This window comes from Cricetulus griseus, chromosome X (assembly GCF_003668045.3).
Source record: "Cricetulus griseus strain 17A/GY chromosome X, alternate assembly CriGri-PICRH-1.0, whole genome shotgun sequence".
In the NCBI taxonomy this organism is placed as follows: domain Eukaryota; kingdom Metazoa; phylum Chordata; class Mammalia; order Rodentia; family Cricetidae; genus Cricetulus; species Cricetulus griseus.
Genome location: NC_048604.1, coordinates 66,608,901 through 66,630,570, shown reverse-complemented (window position 1 = coordinate 66,630,570; position 21,670 = coordinate 66,608,901).

Here is a 21,670-nt window from a genome sequence, read left to right as displayed (position 1 = left end):
CTAGGCCCTATCCCAAAGGATACAATAGACTCTGATGACACCCTATGGAAGGACTCACCATCCAGTGGGGAGAAGAAAGGCTGTGAGAACACTAGGTTTTTTACATTACATTGAAATGTGAGTTTATCTCTCAGTAGGAAGTCTGGTAGCAAGGTAAAGTGTGAGTCTGTTTTTTACATATGAAATGGGCTTAGCAGGCAGCTGAAACAGTAGGGGGTGGATGTTTGCAGTTGTTAAAAAAATTAGAGGAGTTAATTGTTAGCCTTCAGCCTTACTAGAGATAAAATAGATCCCAGAGTATAATCCAAACAGACTCTGTATCAACTAAAATAACAGAGAAATACTGCTAGGAACTGGCATTTCTTATTGTAACCAGAAGCCTTCTCATTAAACATTTTAAATGCCATATGTAGCAGATAGCCGAAGAGTTTGAGGGCCATCCATAAAATACACCTGATTTTATTTTATTTCTTTTTTCTTTTTTCTTTTTTTTTTCATTTTACATACTAACCCCAGTTCCCCCTCTTTCCCATCCCAACCCTATCGACTCCTCAGAGGGGGGTAAAACAATACTGTATAGATTCTATTCTATACTTATAAAAGTTCTAAATTATCTGAAAACAATTTCAAAAGTTGCACTTACAAATTTAAAGAGACGGCCATTCTATAAAGAATGTATATATAGTCCACAAAAGAATATTTTATTTTGCACTAGTTATTCTCAATAAGGCAAGAGGGAGAAAAGAGCCCAGACAATCCGCTGGTTCATTAGCTAGACAAGCCTGACCCCTAGAGGTACATTAAGGAAAAACCAGAGCAAGGATTTCCTATACTTACTGAAAAACTTTAGTTTTGTTTATTTTGTGTTTGACCTGGGAATGTCCTCAGTGCTGATGAGAAACATCACTCAAATCATATTAGATTAAAACAAATAACTGTGATTGTGCACATGAATCCCGTGAACCAACTTCCTTAGGAAAGTAACGAACCCTGGGAAGAAATCAAACGCTTAGGCCTCTGTCTCCATACAAGGAAAACCATCCTCCCCACACTTCCACTTAGGCATAAGAAAGAACAGCTATGTAAGGGGGGTGGTTTTCTATGCTTTCATCTTGTGTAAAATATGTCTTCTAGCCCTAATTTTGCCATTCAGCAGTTACTACAGTCAGAGTGCTCTGATCCCATTAGACACTCCGAACAGCTCTCGTCTCAGAATAAACTCATCCATCCTTTCCTTGCCCTGTGAAACCTCACAAACTACCCCACTGTTTTACTTTTACTGATTTTTCTCTTCAGTCCCCGTCTCTTTTCTTCCTTCCAAATAATGAGTCAAGCTCATTCCCAGAGGCTTCTTTAGATGTCCTGCCTCCTCTTACTCCGTCAGATAACAATCTGTGCCAACACAAAAAGGACTCAATCACAGCATCACATTTCATTTTCTTTCCCTCACTATCTGAATGTGTATTTACAAACATATTCCCTCACTCATATCCTTAGAAATAGCTTCTGTTGAGGGCAAAGGCCTCTGTATTTTTTACCACAGTGCTCCCCCATGACAATGCTTGAGACATAGATTACAAATATTTGTTTGTTTTTGCCTTTGTTTTGAGACAAAGTCTCATGTAGCTGTTTATGTAACCAAAGGTGACCTTGAACTCTTGATCCTCTTGCCCCCAATGTTCCAGGTACTTCCATTGCAGATGCATACCACTGTGCTTATGTCTCAATTTTTTTCAATGATCAATAATTGCAGGAAGACCTGGAACATGTTACTTAGCCTTCAGTTATATTTTACTTATAAAATACAAATATTCAATTGCCTCCATATTATTATGAGTGTCTAAAAGACAGCTTAGGAAAGACTCGTGGCTGACAAACAAGTATCCAACACGTTTGTGGCTTATTTGTTGATGAACCAAAAATTCAAATTAATAAAAGTTTAAAAACTTAGGCCCTGAAAAGGGAACGTCTAATGATAAAGGAAAATTTAACTCCTTAAATCAGGAGTGCCATGACTGGTGCCTGATCCCTTGCTCTCAGAGAAGGAGAGGTAACTGTCCACCACTCCTGTTAACGTTCCTTTGCTAATTGCTAATCATAAAGATCCCCCAGCCCAGGGGATAACTGAAAGTCTCTGTGACTCTGTAACCCTGCAAGCCCATGCCCTGTCTTATCTTACTCAAATGTATCTCACTTAAAATATATAGCTACTGGTTTACTCTGTACTTTGTATGACATTAAGTAACCATGGAAACTCTGAAATGTGTGGCCTTCAACCTTACTGTCTGCCCCTTTAAAAGCTTCTCTTTTTGGCTGGTTGGCATCTCATTTGCCCGCCATGCAGTGAGATCCTAGCTGGCAAGCTTGAAATAAAAAGAAACCTTTTACTTTTGCATCCGAGTGTCTACTCCTTGGGTTAGTCTCTGGGCTCCTCGAACCTGGCACAACATTTTTCAGCCAGTCACCAGGTCTCTGGCTCCCTCTCTCACTCAAGACCACTCTGGATGTTCTCCTTTGAACATCAGTGAAATGAAAGTGTGTCAGAGTGGTGAGTGGAAAGAGTGGTCACTGTACCTCATAGGATGTTCTCCATAGGCTCTATGGGATTCCTTCCTTCCTTCCTTCCTTCCTTCCCTCCTTCCTTCCTTCCTTCCTTCCTTTCTTTCTTTCTTTTTTAGTTTTTCGAGACAGGGTTTCTCTGTGTAGCTTTGGAGCCTATCCTGGCACTCACTCTGGAGACCAGGCTGGCCTCGAACTCACAGAGATTCGCCTGCCTCTGCCTCCCGAGTGCTGGGATTAAAGGCGTGCGCCACCAACCCCTGGCTCGGCTCCATGTGATTTCTATGGAACAATTTGTGGCTAGATACTTGGGAATCCAGTCAGTCACTCAAGTTTCTAGACTCAAAACTTACATTTTGCTGTTTGTTGAGACATGGTCTTTGCTATGTAGCCCAGACTACCCTCAATTTACAATCCTCCTGCCTCACCTTGCAAGTGCTAAAATTACAGTTATATGCTGCCAAATAACACAATCCCATGGCTTGGTTTCTTATTCTTTGGGAATTTCACATCACGCACCCAAATCCCACTTACCTCCCAGTCCCTCCATATCCACCCCTCACCCCTACAGCATCTTCCAAAGCGAACACCCCAAATAGCTAAAAACAAAGCAAACAAAAACCCCACTTGACTCCTTCATCTTCCCAGCACCTCTTCATTCCTCCTAATGACACCGGGAAGTACCGTGTGTCACCCAGTATACCCTTTTGTCCAATCAGCCCCACCCACACAATGTTCATTACAATGAGTCATTGGTCTGGTTCAAGGCCTCTGACCTCTGGGACACCATCATCACTGGCCTCTCATTAAAATTCCTCTCCGACATCCTGCTGTTGCCCTGAGTCATGGGGATTCTGCAGCTACCTTTCTGCAGGACCAGGCCCTTCGGCGCTCCAGCAGGTCATAGGTGGGGTAGGTGTCAGGGTGAGCAAACCCAAGGTCCAAGAGGTGGGTCTGGGTGGTAGCTGAGCTGATCAGTCTGGGCCACTGGGGCTGCCCCCCTCAGGTAGAGCCAGCTCTCCTAGGTCCATGCCATAAGGGCCATCTCTCCCATGCTTGTGATGTGGGGTGGGGCCATTTCTCCCAAGTGCAGGGCCAGTTCTCCCATGAGGGGCGGGTCTATCTCTCCTGCTGCAGTGTCCAGCAAGGGGCAGGGCCAGCTATCCTAGGGCCAGTGAAGGGCACAGACATCTCAGCACAGTCCTTGGCTTTCAACACACATGGTTATTTTTTTTTTTCAAGACAGGGTTTCTCTGTGTAGCTTTGGAGCCTATCCTGGCACTTGCTCTGGAGACCAGGCTGGCCTCGAACTCACAGAGATCTGCCTGCCTCTCCCTTCCCAGTGCTGGAATTAAAGGCGTGGGCCACCGACGCCCCACTCACACATGGTTCTTAAGGCTTCCTGTGATAACACAGGCCATGGACATCACCACAGACCCCAGTTGCAGTGGGACCATGGACCCAGAAATGGCCCTTGGAAGCAGCCGGGACCACATGTCACCATGGCCCCAGGTGGCAACATAGGCCACTCAGATCAGCATGGCCCTAGCAGCACCACAGCCCTCAGACACCAACACAGACTCAGGTGGCTGACCAGACCCTGGGCATCTACACGGCCTTCAGTGATTATTGAAGCCATGGCCATTAACATAGACCCTGGCTGCTGTAGGGCCAAGGACCCAGCCATGGCCCTTGGCAGCAGCTCAGGCCTAGATGTTATTATGGTCCCTGGTGGCAGCACAGGCCACTCAAATAAGCATGACCCCAGTGGCAACATGGCCCTCAGACATCAACCTGGTCACAGGTGGTAGCCCAGACCCCAGACATCCATGTGTCTTTGGTGGCAACATGGGTCATGAATGTCAACACAAACCCAGGCTGCAGTAGGATCACAGACACAGACATGGCCCTTGGTAGCAGCCTGGGCCCGGACGTCACCCTGGCCCTGGGTGGCAAGCAGAGCACCCACATCAGCCTGTTCCTCATTGCCTTTACTTCTTCAGTTCTGTCTCTCTGCACAGCACATAAACTCTTCTGTTTCTCTTTCTCTCCCATTTCTCCACCATAATTTGCTCATCATAATGGCACCAACAAGTGGGTCTGTGGATATCTTCAGCCAGTCCAGACTGTGAGGACCCAAGGTGACCACTGGGTGTCTTTCACCTGCCTGAGCCTAGTGGCACCAAGTGGGCCCCTGACAATTATTTTTCAACGTGTTGAAAATCAAAGATACTAACAGTGTGAGCTGAAGGCAACACTCTGAAGGTAAGATAATGGAGGGAAACAACAGTTGCTTCGGCGGCTTTGCTTTCTCAGTCTGCAATAAAGGGCAGAGAATGAACTCAATCAGTGCCCATGCATGCACAAGGGTTGTTAAATAGCCTGACTATAGCCCAGCCACTCCACATCCACAGGCCTAGCTCCAGACCCATGACCTATAAAGTAACTTTGCCTGGTGTTCCCTTTTCCCTACTCCTACTCAACTCCCTGCCCTGTATCTTGCTGCAATTTCCGTACCTGCAGGCTTATAAAGCCCCAGGCAAAGGCTTTCACACCTGGTCTGCCTGGTCTAGGTTCAATAAAGCAGCCCATAGACTAGTTTTACCTGGCCTAACTCCAGCCATGAAGCCTCTGTACTGGCCCAATGTAAGGCAGGAGACTAGAATCTCACATCAGACATACAACCAAAGAAAGAAGTCCACATAGCCAGGTCACATTGCAAACACAAAAACAATATGAAAGTCTCAAATCAACCACACTAGTCCTGTAGAAATGTTCTTTAATGACAATTACCTAGATGAACCCCAGGACACAGAATTTAAAAGATCATAAACTTTGTCAAATAATTGAAGTTTAAAGAAGGTAAACCATCACCTCATTGGATATCAAGAGGATTACAATAAATGCCTGCCTGAGTGATGTCCAAGAAAATACAAATAAAAGGCTAAATGAAGTGACAAAGACATCATGATATGATATCAGAACTCAGTAAAGAGCTAGAAATACGGAAAAGAACTCAAGCTGAAATGAAGGCTAAATTGAAAAACTCAATAACCCAACTAGAAAACTCAAAGGAAAGTCTTCCAAGTAAGATGGGTCAAAGACAAGATAAAATATCAGGATTCAAAGACACGGCAAAGAAATTACACCACTTAAAAATATGGAAAAAAACCCCACAGAAACATAAAGGAAATGTGGGATACCATGAAAAGACCAAATCTTTGAATTACTGTTGGAACATGGTCTAAGAATGGGGATTTCTCAGTGCTTGTGAGGGAATTCCAAGAAACAAAGGTAACAGTCTTGTGATCTCAGTTTCTTCAAAAACACAGAATTGTTCTTGGAGTGTGCTTTCTTGCCCCTCCCAGGTATAGCAAGTAGGTTTACTTCAGATTATTCATTACAACTGGCTATTGTTATTTGTTTATATGCCTCTATGGAAAACATGTTTCTCCCATGGGTGGCTTGTCCTGTGATTGGGTGCTTAGGTGATTCCTCTTAACCCTCAGAATATAAATTGTGTGATGCTCTGAATAAAGTTGACTATTGTGTGAACTTTAGTCCACCTCATTTATCCGCTCCATTCTCCCAGGTCTCACCACCTCTAGAGTGGTAAACAAGTTATGATGAGGGACAAGAATCCCACGTCGATGGCACAGGCCAGATCTTCAACAAGACGGTAAAAGAAAACTTCCCCCACATAAGGAAAGACATGTCCATATAGATACGAGAAGCACACAGACTATCAAGCAGACAGGATCAGAAAAGAAAAGAAAAAAGAAAAAGCATTGAAAGTTGCACAAAAAAATCCACAAGTCACATATAAAGGAAAACCCATCAGAATAACAACTGATTTCTCAATGGAAACTTTGAAAGCCAGTACGTCCTGGAGAGATGCACTCCAAGTTCTAAATGACCATGACTGTCAACCTAGACTACCATACCCAGAAAAACTACCTGCCATAGTTGAAGGAAAAAGAAAAACTTTCTGTGACCTAAACAGACTAAAATAATTCCTATCCAGTAGACCAACACTAAATAAAATAAGGAAAGCAACAGCTTGAACAAAAAAGAGGAAAAAGTATAGCCAAAAGACTATAGAAATGTGACAGGCAAGACAATGCAGAAGTCCCTCCATCTTTTACTCTTGCTGACTCCATTTCAGGTTTAAGTAGCATTTGATCTCCTTGAGAGAGAATCCTGTGGAAAATTACCCAACTCTGTTCTAGAAACCCAAGACCAGGATGTCCTAACTACTTATTTTAGTCTGTTTAAACACAGTCCCCTCTGGCTAAACAATTATCTTAGCTTCTGTTAAGCTACGTGCTTCTGTCAAGCCCCCTTGCAGCTGCCGAGTGAGATGCCTTGACTTGATTATTGCCTTGTGAACTCTGCTCTGGACACACAGGAGCACACCTGGGTCTCCAAACATCTGGCTGTAGTCCCATTTGGCTGGAATAAAGACTCAGTAGGCTATAAAATTGTGTTGGAATGGTCATCTTTGGTGGGCCCCACATAACAGAAGAAGACAAACGAACTATAATTTGTTATGGGATATTTGTTCTCACTGATACTCCAGGACTTCCAATAAAGTTAAATCTTGATTCAGAGGGTGGAGTTAGCAATTGGGTGACCAGAATTAGCCATAGATATGTTGGAGGACTGAGGGTGTCAGAGAGAGAGGGACAGGAAGAGACAAAGAGAGGCTTGGAGGAAAACATGGAGAGTAGGGTCAGCTGATTGTTCTTCAGCTGTTCTTTGGATTTATCAGGTTTTTATCTCAATTTCTGACTCCGGAGTTTTTTATGAATACTCGAACAATTAAGGTAAATGCATTAATAATTACTGAAACACAAACTGTGACTAAGAACACAAACAGGAAACCAACAATAATTGCTACAACCAAAACACACCTCTCAATAGTAATTCTAAATTTGAGGGGATTTTTTAAAATTTAAAGAGAAAATCATGGCATTTATTAACTTGTACATACAAACAATACACAAAACAGTACATTGAGAATTTTGATTTGTTATACTATCTTTGAGGAAAGTCAGGGGATTTAATAGTGCACACTATGTTTTTTTTTTAAATAAGTTTTTAGGTTCTAATATAATTACATCATTTCTCCCCTTCCCTTTTCTCCTTCCAACCCTTCCCATGTACCATCTTGCCTGCATTAATTCATGGCCTCTTTTTAAAAATTGTTCACACACACACACACACACACACTGCTCAGTTAATGTTACTTTTATATGTGTTTTGGAGGCTGACTATTTGGCATTGGACGGCCAATTGCTGTGCTCTTTCCTGAGGAAGACTATCTCTCATCTTTCCCACCCCGAACACTCCTTAATTGCTTGTAGTTAGTTCTATGTATAGGGCTGAGGCCTGTTTTTCCCTTTCCGCATTCTTTTTTTTCCCAGCAGCTTTCAATACCCTTTCTTTGTTCCGTATATTTAGCATTTTAACTTTTATTTGCTGTGGGATGTTCCTTTTCTAGTTTTGTCAATTTGGTGTTCTGTGTGCTTCTTGTATTTGTAGACTTTTCTTAGTTTGTATTTGTATTTGTAGTCTTAGTTTGGGGAAGTTGATTTTCATCTATGATCTTTTGGAAGAGCTGGTCAATGCCCTTGACCTGGGGTTCTCTCTCATTTATTTCTAAAACTCGAACCTTTGTCTTTTCATGATTTCTCACATTTCCTGTATGTGCCCTATCTGTGTTTTAAGATTTTTTTTCATATTCTTTGTTTATTTCACCTAGCGACACTATCTTTGAGTTCTGATATTCTCTCTTCTGCTTGAGTCATTCTATCTTTAAGGCTTTCCTCTGAGTTTTCCAGTTGAGTTACTGCATTTTTGATTTGTTCGTTTTGAGACAGGGTTTGTCTTTGTAGCCTTGGCTGTCCTGTAACTTGTTCTGTAGAACAGGCTGGCCTCAAACTCAAAAGATCTGATTGCCTCTGCCTCCCGAGTGCTGGGACTAAAGATGTGTGCATCATCATCATCATCATCACACACACACACACACACACACACACACACACACACACACACACACACCAAAACACGAAAAACAAACTCAACCAAATAAACAAACAAACAAAAAACTTAACAAATCCAGAAAAATCAAAAGAGTTCCATGTATCCTATCTGACTACAATGCAGTGAAGCTTAAAATCAACAGCAAATGAATCTCTAGAAATTAGACAAACTTATGAAGATTAAACAACACATTAGTAAATGGTAAATGGGTCAAAGAAGAAGTCGAGAAAACAATAAAAATATTCCTGGAATTAAATAAAGAGGAAAACATAACACAGCAAAAACTCTGGGGCACATTAAAAGCAGTCTTAAGAGGGAAACTAATAGCTCTAATTGCCTATACTAAAAAATATGAAAGAACACCAATCAATAAATGGTTTAATAACTCAAAAAGTTGGAAAAACAAGAACAAACTGCTGTAACAGGCCAGATCATGTTGTTTGGGAGGAATTTTGAAGACTTTGGGTCTTTAGGAAAGAGATTGAATACTGTAAGCTGGGCTTAACAGGCCATCCTAGTAGGAGCTTGGAAGACATCGGTGCTGAGAGCACTGTAAACTATTAAGGACCAGATGAAGAGGGTTCAGAGGAGAATATATTGGCAACTAGGCTTGAGACCATTCTTGTGATATTTTGACAAAGAATATGGTTGGGTTTTGCTCTTGTCCTAACACTCTGCCCGACACTAAATTGAAGAGTTTTGCACTAAATTCATTGGCAGAGAAGATTTAAAGATAGGCTAATATTGATTGTGTCATGTGGTTATTAGTGACCACTGTCATGCAGGTCTACAATGAAAAGGAGCAAGGGGGCAAAATAAATACAAAACCCACAATTTGAGAAGGAAAAGAACACTAGGGAATGTAATGTTGAAGCCCACGTTTTTGCTGAAAGAGATAATGAGAGGCCAGAAGTCAAATGGAATAAAGGGGATGATGTCCTCAGGGCAAGACCTCACTCAGCTAATCCTGCAATTTGTAAAATGAAAAGGCCCAAGAAACCATTTCTATAAAGCAATAAACAAAGGAAAGCACATGCAAATGTAATTCAAGGGGGGGGTCCAGGCTTCATCCTAAACAGGCAGTGGAACTTGGCAGCATCAGCCACGTGGTTCTGGCTTTAGAGTCATGAAGGATACAGGGGTTACGGGGTTCTGGAGTCTTCTTTTGTGTTTTAGGAAAGCATCTGAGGCCAGATGTGTGGCAGGGGAGTCCCTACATGGAGGCCTACAGAGGCTATCATGTGAAGTTATGAAAGCAAAGCCTTCAGCATTGGAGACCCCATGGTGCTAGAGATGCCAGAGCTGTGGGATGTCTCCTGACAAGAGCTGCTAATAGGGAATGGAACCAGCCCAAGAGAAAGAAGTGTATTGCAGTCGACAAAGCTGAAAAGAGCTGGAGAGCCGAAGAGCCATCTAAGCTCTTTGACACTGGACATAGAGCTACAAGATTTGGAGTCTGCCCTGCTAGGTTTTGTTCCTGCTTTGATCCAGTGTTTCCTCACTATGCTCCCATTCTCTCTTTTGGAATGGTAATGTATATTCTGTGCTATTATATGTTGGAAGTATGTGATCTACTTTTTGATTTTACAAAGGATTGTAGTTACAGAGATTGCCTCTAGTCTTAGAAGAGACTTTGGAATTTTAAACAGTGCTGAGACTGTGAAAGACTACGGAGACTTTTGAAGTTGGCTATTGTGATATGGCTCCAAGCTTCTGCAGGCCAGGGAGTAGAATGTAGTGGTTTGAATGAGAATGGCCCCCGTAGGCTTATATATTTGGATGTTTGGTTCCCAGTTGGTGGACTGTTCAGGAACAATTAGGAGCTGTGACTTTGTTAGAGGAGGTATGAGACTAGGAGTGGACTTTGAGGTTTCAAAAGCCCACACCAGGCCCTGCCTCTGTCTCTGTCTCTGTCTCTGTCTCTGTCTCTGTCTCTGTCTCTGTCTCTCTCTCTCTCTCTCTCTCTCTCTCTCTCTGTGTGTGTGTGTGTGTGTGTGTGTGTGTGAGTGTCTCTCTCTGTCTTGTTCTTGCAGATGAGGATGTAAACTTGCAGCTACTACTCTAGTACCATGCCTGCCTGTCACAATGGCCATGAAACTGTAAGTTTTTCCTTTTCTTTTTGATTTTTTGATATGGGGTTTCTCTGTGTAACAGCTCTGGCTGGAAGCAAGTTTCTTTCTAATTTTTTTTACTTTCTTTTTTTTTAATTTAAAAAGTTAATTTTCATTTACATACCAACCTCAGTTCCTCCTCCTTCCTCTTCACCCACCTCTCCACCTACTCCCCTGCCCACCCCCATCCACTCCTCAGAGGGTGTAAGGCCTTCCTTAGGGAGTCAACAAAGTCTGGCATACCAACTTGAGGCAGGATCAACCCCCCCCCATATCAAGGCAGAACAAGACATCCATCTGTAGGGAATGGGCTCCAAAAAGCCAGTTCATGCACCTGTGATAGGTCCTGGTCCCACTGCCAGGGGGCCCCCAACAGATCAAGCCACAGAACTGTCACCTACATTCAGAGGGCTTAGACTGGTCCCATGCAAGTTCCCCAGCTGTCAGTCCATAGACCATGAGCTCCCACTAGCTCAAGTCAGCTGTCTCTGTGGTTTTCCCCATCATGCTCTTGAGCCCCCCGCCCCCCCCACACTTGCTCCTGTGATCCCTCCTCCCTCTCTTCAACTGAACTCCAGGAGTTCAGCCCAGTGCCTGGCTGTGGGTCACTGCATCTGCTTCCATCAGTTACTGGGTGTAGATTCTATGATGACAATTAGGATAGTCACTACTCTGATTATAGGGGAAGGCCCATTCAGACACCCTCTCAACTATTGCTAGGACTCTTAGCTGAGTTCTTATAAAGGTAAAAACCACAACTACACCCCGTTGATGTAATTGTGATGCTCTTAGCAAACATACAGGATATGAACTTTTATGGAACTATAAGCAATTATATACTTGGGATGTCCCCAATATTCTTGGGTATTTGATTACTTGGTCCTTAGTTAATGGCTAATTGGGAGGCTTAGGAGGGTTGGCTCTGCTGGAGGAAGAATGTCACTAGGGGTGGGGTTTGAGGTTTCAAAAGCTTTGTACCATTTACTGTGTGCTTTCTCTGCTTCCTACTTGTGGATTGAGATGCAAACGCTCAGCTTGAAGCTCCAGCCACCATGTCTGCCACCAGCTATCATTATGCACACTAACACTTGGGAACTATAAGCCCCAAATAAACTTTCTTCTATAAGTAGCCTTGTTCATGGTGTTTTCGCAGCAATATAAAAGTAACTAATATAAGTCAGAAAGACATATGTTTCATGTTACCCTTTGTGATTTCTAACTCTGAATCTTTTTTATAAGAATATACAGGAACCATTATTTTATGTTTACTTACAAACATATATATTAGTGTATATTTACATGTACACACACACATACACACACACACACACACACACACACAGGAATAAGGCTACACCAGGTGGGGTAATGATCCCCACCACCACCACAGCCATAAACTGTCTAGCAAAATCCCCAGTTCCAAGCATGAGAAATTTCCCTTTGAGTTTTTGGTCAGAGGAGTCTAAGAAACTTCCAAAACAACATTGGCTATTTCTGTTGCCTTAAATTATCTCCTAAAACTTGAATGCAAAACCCTATTGTTGCCAGGCGGTGGTGGTGTGCGCCTTTAATCCCAGCACTCAGGAGGCAGAGGCAGGTGGATCTCTGTGAGTTTGACGCCACCTTGGTCCACAGAGTAAGTTCCAGGACAGCCAGGGCTATACAGAGAAACTCTGTCTCCAAAAACCAAAACCCAAACAAACAAAAAGACCCTATTGTGGAAGACACCAAACAATTCAGATAGAGGACTTGGAGGAATTGAGCTAGAACTGAAGTGAGCAAAACCTATTAGCTAAATCCCAACCCAGCCTTGTGCTAAAACTGTGGTCAGCCTGACCCCCGGGCATGTAAAACACTTACAGGAACTTTTGCTAATCTCCGTTTTTCTGCTTCTGTAACCACAAGGCTTTCTGCTCCCCAGTCAAACAGAAACACCATGGTAACACAGCTGTGTCCCATTCTTATTAAAAGTTCATATCCTGTCACGTTTGCTACGAGCCATCACAACTACGTCAATGGGATGTACCAAGCTTGTGATTTTTACCTTTATAAACCTGATTTCTCAGCTAAGGGCTGCCTCTTTAGACTCATAGTTAAAAGAGTGTGGGCCCACAACTGGGACTCAACAAAGCCTCAGATTCATAAAGAGCTTGTCCTGTTCCCTTTGTCTTGGGTGGGAACAGCCCAGCTACAACAGAACTGAACCAGAAGCCTCCTCCCAAGGTCTAACTCTCATAGTATCTGAAGATGTCATGCAAGCTGCCAAGGGAGAAAAGCAATCATTACCCATTCCCAGCAGTAAAGCCTGAGAACGGCCAACAATAACCAGCATGGCAAGCTATCCCCAGTGGTACTACTATGGTTGGTTTTAATGTCAGCTTGCCACAAGTGATTATAATCATAATCACCTCAGTAGGGGGTCCTAACAGATGCAGGATGACCCGCCCCCACTGTGACTAAGACTTTGTGGTAGTAGCCCAGACAAAAAGCTAGGTGTACAATAGAAGGAAGATGACTCCTGCTTTGCTCTCCTGACCCTCCCCTCTTGCCAATGACTTGATTTGCTCTGTTACTGCTGCTGCTGCTGCTGCTGCTGCTGCTGCTGATTCCTTCACTGATATGAGAACCCGCATTTCCAGGCTTCCATCATGGACTAAGGACCAGTGGCTCTCTAGGAAACTTCCAGGTTTCCAGTACCAGATTGGGACAGCTGAGGCACACAGCTTTGTGGACTAAGCAACTACTAGGTTATTGGATTCTCCAGTGGGAGACAGCTCAGGTACCCAGTCCTGGGGTTTCATGCAGCTGTTGTTATTTTCTTATAAGATGACTCAAAGAGTATATACACATATTTTTTTCATCCTATTACTTGTTTCTCTAGAACACTGACTAATAGAGGTGCAATAGTGGCACTTCTATTTTTGGGGTAACTAACAGCCATCTTTTGAACATAAGGTTTGCTCAGTAGGAAGGAATTCATGCCTAGAACTGTAAACCTAGCCATGGTCACTAAAGGAGAACTTACTTTCTTAAAGTAGTATAAATTCTTATTGTATATTATGCCTATTCATCATCAAATAAGCTTTTTTTCAGAGACAACTAAAGTCAGTCACAAGTGACGAAAGTGCAAGGACAACTGACTTTATGGTGCCCAGCCCCAGTTGATAGATCTACAGCCCAACCCTTACACTTAATTCTCAGGGAGCAGCATGAGAGAGGGTCCAGAAAGATAGTAAGAGCCTAAGGACCAGAACATATATTGTGAGATAGTGTCTTCTATATATAATAGGAAAGCTACACCCATGAAATTGCAACCATGTGATCACCTAAACAAACGTATACACGAGAACACCCACTGACATGGCAACATGGACGAGGAAATCTCACAAGGCCCCACCCCTATAGATGAAGAGCTACAGGCAATTAATGGCTTCTAAGAGAGGAAGGTTCACTCTTCTCCAGGGATGAGCCCTCTGATAAGCTATCCAATCCCACATGGTCTTCCCTAAACACACATAGATATGAACAACACTAAATAGACTCAGTGGATTGTGTGTGTGTGTGTGTGTGTGTGTGTGTGTGTGTGTGTGTGTGTGTGTGTGTGTGTAACAATAATTAAGATAAAGTCATGAAAGGAGCCGGGCATTGGTGGTGCATGACTTTAATCCCAGCATTCAGGAGGCAGAGGCAGGTAGATCTCTGTAAGTTTGAGACCAGCTTGGTCTACAAGAGCTAGTTCCAGGACAGCCTCCAAAGCCACAGAGAAACCCTATCTCGAAAAAAAACAAAACAAAAAAAGTCACAAAAGCAAGTAGGGGAGACACAGGAGTTTGAGGAAAAGAGATAGGGGAGGAAGTGGTGTAAATACAGTGCTCATGTATGAAATTCTCAAAAAAAATTTAAAAAGTTCAAACTGTTTTCTGGAACATTCAAACTATTCTGAACACATCTCTCCACACAACACAAAAGAGAAGGCAGGGCCAAGGCAAAACAGAACAAAATAATTCTCCTCGATTTGGGCCTTTAGTTTAGAGAAGCTACACCAAAGATTTTGAGGAAAAAAAGAAAGGAAGGGAGTGAGGGAAGAAGGGAGGGAGGGAGGAAGGAAGGATGGAAGGAAGGAGGAGAATCTCGGTAAGCTAGAATGAACCTTTTCTTTGAAAACAGAAGTGTCGATCAGTGTGTCCCTCTGGCTTCTTGCTAAGCAGTCAGATTGCCATGGAGAGAGGTTGGAGTCACCATGCTATAACTCACTTATCAATCCTCCACCACAGAATCAGTTTCCAGACACCTTAAAAAAGGCCACAAGTGTTACAATGTCGTCACAAAGTCTGAGTAAAGGCAAAGGAATCAACCTTTCCCCAAACCTTAGTTTCCAAAGGCTCTTTCCTCATAGAACTGTTAATAATTCACTCCATTTTGCCAAACTAAACAAACTTTCAGCAATGGCACCAGAGAGATTTGGTGCTGGGAAACACTCTCTTCAGGACTGAAGTCTGATCTGGTAGGTAGCCTTTATTGTTCTGTTGTCTACTTTCCCCGTTACACCCCAGAACTCTCACTGATATTGATATATTACCACTTACTATCTAACTAAAGTTGAAAGACATTGTAAATCCACACCCTGTTTCTAATAATGGCAGGAGTGGTCAACGGTAGCTATTTCATATGAAATCCTCAGATATTATTTGTATGGTTTTACCATCAATTAGGAAAGTGAATCAAGAGTCTCTTTAGATATTTCAAGGGGCTGTTTCAGAGGGAAGTGTAATAGTGCTATTGATTGGCTGCCACATTGTGCTGCTGTTGATCTGGGCTTCCCTAACTGGCTAAGTCCTTTTTCTGATTCTTTTTAAAAATGTGTGCATTATTATTATTGCGTGGGTACATGTGTGTACATGTGGAGGTCAAATTTCCTGACATGATGTGGGTCCCCAGATCAAACTCAGGCTTGAGTGAATGTGTCTTTTGACATGGGCATGGACTGTCAAGGACTATTGACACATGATGAATTGGCAAAGCCATTACCCATATGGGCCAGACTCAAGAGAGATGTCAAAGCTTTCCTAGGGAGTGTTTATGAATGACTGATCAGTGCATGCAAAGACTAACAACTGCAATTTCCTCCTCCTGGATGTTTACAGCCCGAGATTGCTAACCTATAGAGACCTACTACAGAGACTAGCTAATCCTTCCCCCTGTGCAGTGTATAATAACCACACCAAGGCTCCATGTTGTAGTTGTAGCAGTAAGAAAACCTCACCTGAGCCCAGCCTCACTTGATGTGTTCTTTCTTCACCCTCGGCCAGGGTTCCAGGACCCACGTGGAATTGATGCGCTGGCTCCCCTTAAACTATTTGGTGTTGTTTTTCTGTTCCTTGGGTGGTACCTCCTTTGTGCTGGCATGGCCTCTGGGAATTCCTGGTAAAGAATTAGATTTGCTTGGCCTTGCAGCCCATGGGCATTAATGACCAAGCCTATTTATCAAATTCTGCTCTGAATTTATCTGGATCTTTTTCACTAACTTTCAAAATTCACAGTGGTGATGCTGAGGGTTTTTGAAAAATATTTGCTTTCCTGAATGGACACAATTCTTAGAAAAAAGACCATACTAGGACTTAAGGATCAGAACTTTCGTTGATGAGCGTGATAGGAATACAGAAGACATACTTAGACAAAAAGAAAATGAAAGGGTAAATGTGCCATGTATCTGTCTACACAGAAAAAGAAAATAGAGGGCAGGGTATAGTTTTAGAACTCTGGCCCCAAGCAGGTATCTCCATCTGACCTCCTTGCTGGTCAAATTTGCCTCTGAGGCATAGTCTCCAAAATTTTAGTGAGCCTGCCTCTTTGGGAACAGGTTCCACAGGTACAAATTCCTTTCCAGCACTTTCTGCCTCTCTTTGAAATATGAGGAAATGCTTTATTCTTACCATTAGAGAAAGAAAGACACATAAAAAAGTTGGTCTGAGGATTAAATGTGATATCTAAGTTAGATATTGTGTCTGAAGGTTTCAGCCAACTGATGGCATGCAATAAATAAATACTAAAATACAAGATGGGGTGGGTGTGAGTGGCACTTTCAGAGGTTTGGCTGGGCATTCTAAGCCAACAGCTTTGGTGTGCAAGTTAAAAATGAAGCTTACAGGGGCTGGAAAGATGGCTCAGTGGTTAAGAGCACTGGCTACTCTTGCAGAGGACCTAGGTAGGCTCAGTTACCTGGGCTTATGACAGCTTACAACCATTTTTAACCTCAGTTCCAGGGGTTCTGAACCCTTTTCTGACCTCTGAGGGTTCCTGCATACATGTGGTGCATATAAACTCTGACACACACACATACATGTAAAATAAATATTTTTCAAAAACCCTCAGCAGCATCACTGTGAATTTTGAAAGTTAGTGAAAAAGATCCAGATAAATTCAGAACAGTATTTGATAAATCCAGGATTATTAGACTCCACTTTTAAAAAACTTTTTTGAAAATAGTTTTTTTTTTCATGTATATATTCCTTCCCACTCCCCTTCCATGTGGGTCCACACCCTTTCTGTGTCTCATTAGAAACAAACGGGCTTTTAAGGAATAATAATAAAATATAATATAATAAGATAAAACAAAATCACTCCCAATGGTCTATTTTGTGTGTCTATTCTGGGAATGGAATTGGGGGCCTTGTGCATGCTAAACAACTTTACTAACTCTGTTATTTAAAATGTTAAAACTATGAAGGTCTGGTTTGGGTTTCACTCAGGCCCTTGAATACAGTTAATCTTAGAACCTGTAGATAGATTACTAGCAGCCACATTTCAAATGGCTAAGCCCTTTTAAGTGCTTTCTATTACGCACTCCATAAATGAATCTGCACTGAGGTGGGTATATTACCATCCTGCATTAGAGGTGACACAGGCACATTACAGACATTGGCTAGCTTGCCAAGGGCCACAGGACATTGCAGGGTACTTCCACTCACATCTTTGATTCCAAAGTTCTTCCTTGTACTCTTAATCCTGACCTCGTTTGTTTTTTAGTATTTCTCCCAACTCCTAGGCTAATTTGATTGTGAGGTATGATTTCTACAAGACAAAAAACATTGGTTTGGGGGAGAAGGGGAGGGGGAGGAAAACATGAGGGATCAGGAAAATCGAGTTGGGGGAAGGAGAGCAAGGAAAGAGATACCTTAATAGAGGGAGCCGTTATGGGCTTAACAAGAAACCTGGAACTAGAGAAATCTCCAGGGATCCACAAGGATCCCAACTAAGAATCTAAGCAATAGTGGAGAGGCTATCTTAAATGCCCTTCCCCTACAATGAGATTGATAACTACCTTAAATGCCATCCTAGAGCCTTCATCCAGTAGCTGATGGAAGCAGAAGCAGAGATTCACAATTAAGCACTGAGCTAAACTCCTGGAGTCGTTTCAGACAGGGAGGAGTGATGAGCAAAGGGGTCAAGACCATGCTGGGGAAACCCACAGAAACAGCTGACCTGAGCAAGTGTGAGCTCACAGACTCCAGACTGACAGCTGGGAAACCAGCATAAGACCGAACCAGGCCCCCTGAACGTGGGTGTCAGTTGAGGGACTTGGGCAGTCTATGGGGCCGCTGGCAGTGGAACCAGTATTTATCTGTAGTGCATGAACTGGGTTTTTGGAGCCCATACCCCATGGAGGGATACCTTGCTCAGCCTAGATACATGGGGGAGGGCCTTGGCCAAAGTGACAGACTTTGATGATTTCCCATGGGAGGCCTCACCCTCTCTGAGGAGTGGATGCGGGGGTGGGATGGAGCGATGGTGGGGGAAGTGAGAGGATGGAAGGGAGAGGGAACTGGGATTGGTATGTAAATAAGATTGTTTTTTAAATTTAAATAAAAAATATTGGTTTTGACTAGTTGGCCAAGGAAAAATTTAAAAGGGTTAAATCACTCTGGATGTTTCCAAATATACCTTAGGACTTATAAATTAAATCAAATGAACATTCATTTTAGCGTGTTAAATGTGTTTTGGAATCAGTTCTAGGGCAGGTATTTTCCAAGTCTCAAAAGATGTATTTTTTTTTCAAGATAGGGTTTCTTTGTGTAGGTGTGGCTGTCCTGGAACTGTCTGTAGACTAGGCTGGCCCTGAACTCAGAGATCCACCTGCATCTACCTCCTCAGTCTGGGATTAAAGGCGTGCACCACCACTGCTAGGCTGCTTTTATTTTTTATGTAGTAACAATATTTAACACGGTCTCTGGGCCCCTTAACACAATTTTGAGTGTATGGTAGAGTCCCAACTAAGGTTAACTGACTGTATATGAATAGCACTGTTTCCAGTTTTTCTGCTGGGATTAAAGGTGTGTCCCACCACCACTCCGCTTTCTTCTGTATTCTATAAAATTGGACAAATTTTGATGGCTCCTTGAATCGAATCCAAGGCCTTGTGCAGGATAGGTAAGCACTATTCCATTGAAAACACCACCAGCCCAAATTGAGCAATCTTTAGGGACCATTTCAATCCCATATTACATGTACTATTGACCTCGGCTATGGCTTGGTTTGAAATATGAAATAACTAGAAAGGATTTCAGCCAACTTTTTAGTGCGCCAGTCGGTTTACTGGCATCCAAGTAAATGCCCTTTAAAGTCAGTTGCCCAGAGCTGCCATAGACCTTTGGAGAACATTGTCATTGCTTAGAAGATACTTGTTTAAATTGCTTTGGGGAACACTTTTATGAGTGCCAATAAAGCAACCCTATTCATTTGATTCACACACTCACTACCTTTCTGGTCAATTTTGGCTGTTTCCAAGAATTACCTTTATCTCAATGGATATTTACGACTCTGCGCTAAACATTCTAGAGGTAAGGGCAAACAAACCATTTCCAAATAATAGATGAAGCAGTGTTTGGACTAAGTAAATGGATGTCTAGGAGAGAACTTGGAAGATCATTATGTTTCATTCAACAGTTGAAGCACCAAGATAAACAGTTCCCATTGGAAAGAAGCAGGCTTTTCAGTAGGAACTATGTAAATATACTAACAAACCTTAAACAGATGTATGTGCCATAATTATCTCCATTCAAATACATAACTGAGAGCTCACATACTTGAGTGGAGTAGTGAAGGATATGGGGGTGATTATGGGCTCATCTGAATCTCCAGTTTCCTCAGCTATTAGGAAGCAACCATGTTGCTCTCATCTGTATCTAAAGCATTATTTTTGAAGAGTGGGTCCCGAAGTCTCCGAAATTCTGCTGAACTTCTCATCCGATGAGCTATGACTACTACATCTGTAGTAAGCTGTGACTATTATATTGCCCAGTAGAGTTATAGACTAAGAATTAAGGTAGGTAGGATGCAAATGGCTATGCACAAACATACCTTATGTTCTGACCATATTACATCAGAACTAAGTAAGTCTCCTTTTAAAAAAAGATTGTGTGTGTGTGTGTCTCATGATAGTAAATTTTGAAGAGTTATCTGGTAACAGAGGTCTATAAATCAAAGCTACTTAGAGGCTGAGGCAGGAGAATCACAAATTCAAGGCCAGCTGTTTCAACATTAAAACAAAAATACAAAAAAGGCCTAGGAAGTCAAGCTCAGCACTATGGGGCTTCCCTAGCATGAATTGAGGTCCTGGGATCAACACTCAGTTTCTAACAAATAGAATCACCACACTAAAACCCCTAGAAAAGTAATGAGGCAAAGGGACTGCATCAAAACTATACCGAGTCTGATTATCAGTGGAGAGCTCTGCAGGTGCCACAGAAAATGAAAACTTTAACACTGCCAGACTGGGATGTAGAAAAGGGAAATTGTCCTCAGAGTGTGATGTGCTTAGAGCGAGGCATCTAAAGGAAGGACTTAAAACATTTCAGAAATGGGAGACTGGATGAGGGCTAGACGCTGCACAAGCACACATACACACCCACTCTGGACAGGTAAGTCAGGCAAGGCAGCAGCCAGGACAGGAACAGCAGACACATCTACTTCAGATGGCACGCATCTCCCAGATTCTTGCCATACACTTCCATCTTTTTCTATCAGAGATTAAGCCGTTCAACCAAAGAGATAAAAATCTTGGCCAAATAACCCAGTACCTGCCTGTGCATACCCAGCACAGCCAAGGCCATCAGAATCAAGGTTGCAGTGGAATCCTCGATTCTAAAAATTGCCTACGTGACCGGTTTAAGGTACCAGAACCTTGATTAGTATCCACCTTTTAAAACCCCAAAGATGAAAAAGCACAAGTGATCACTTCATGCATTTTATTGATAGTCTATATTTTAAAGTCTGCAGTATGACATTGTACATAGGGAAAAAGCTTCTTCCTAAAAGATAGCTATTAATAGTCAAACCAGATTTAATGAATGACCTTTCAATGTCTTGTTCTGCATGAAACAAGTTAAATTTTAGCAGGTGTAAAGCAATGTACAAAAAAAGTTGGGTACATTCTCGAAATTTAATACAGGGCTTCCCAACCAGGAGTTTGCTGGATCAGATACTGGAGAAGGGTGTTTTGTTCAGATTTAAATGGAAGGAAATGAGAAACCAGACAAAGCAAGCCAAGCAAATTCAATTCCCTTTGTGCTCCTCTGTTGCTTTCTGCAAATGTTCCCCGGAGGTCAGGAAGCCCTGCTATGACAATCACTTTAGTCTTTACACAGCATGCACACATGTGCTTTATGGTCAAAGACTTAAGGGCTGCCCTTTCCAAATCCTTTCAGGTTCTTATGGGCTTCACAGAGCTTTCCAGGATTGCTGCCCAGTTCTTTACAGGAACCCAAGTAAACATCTATACCAAAGTAGCTTTTCCTGGGAGAAGACAAACAGGTCCACAACCAGGCCAACTGCGTACCTACTCCACTGGACACTTTAAAGCAGCACCAGGAACAATTGGAGCTATCAAGAGGTAAAATCCAAATGCTGGACAGTTTAAACATATAAAAACCAATCTGTTATAAAATGTTAGTTAACAG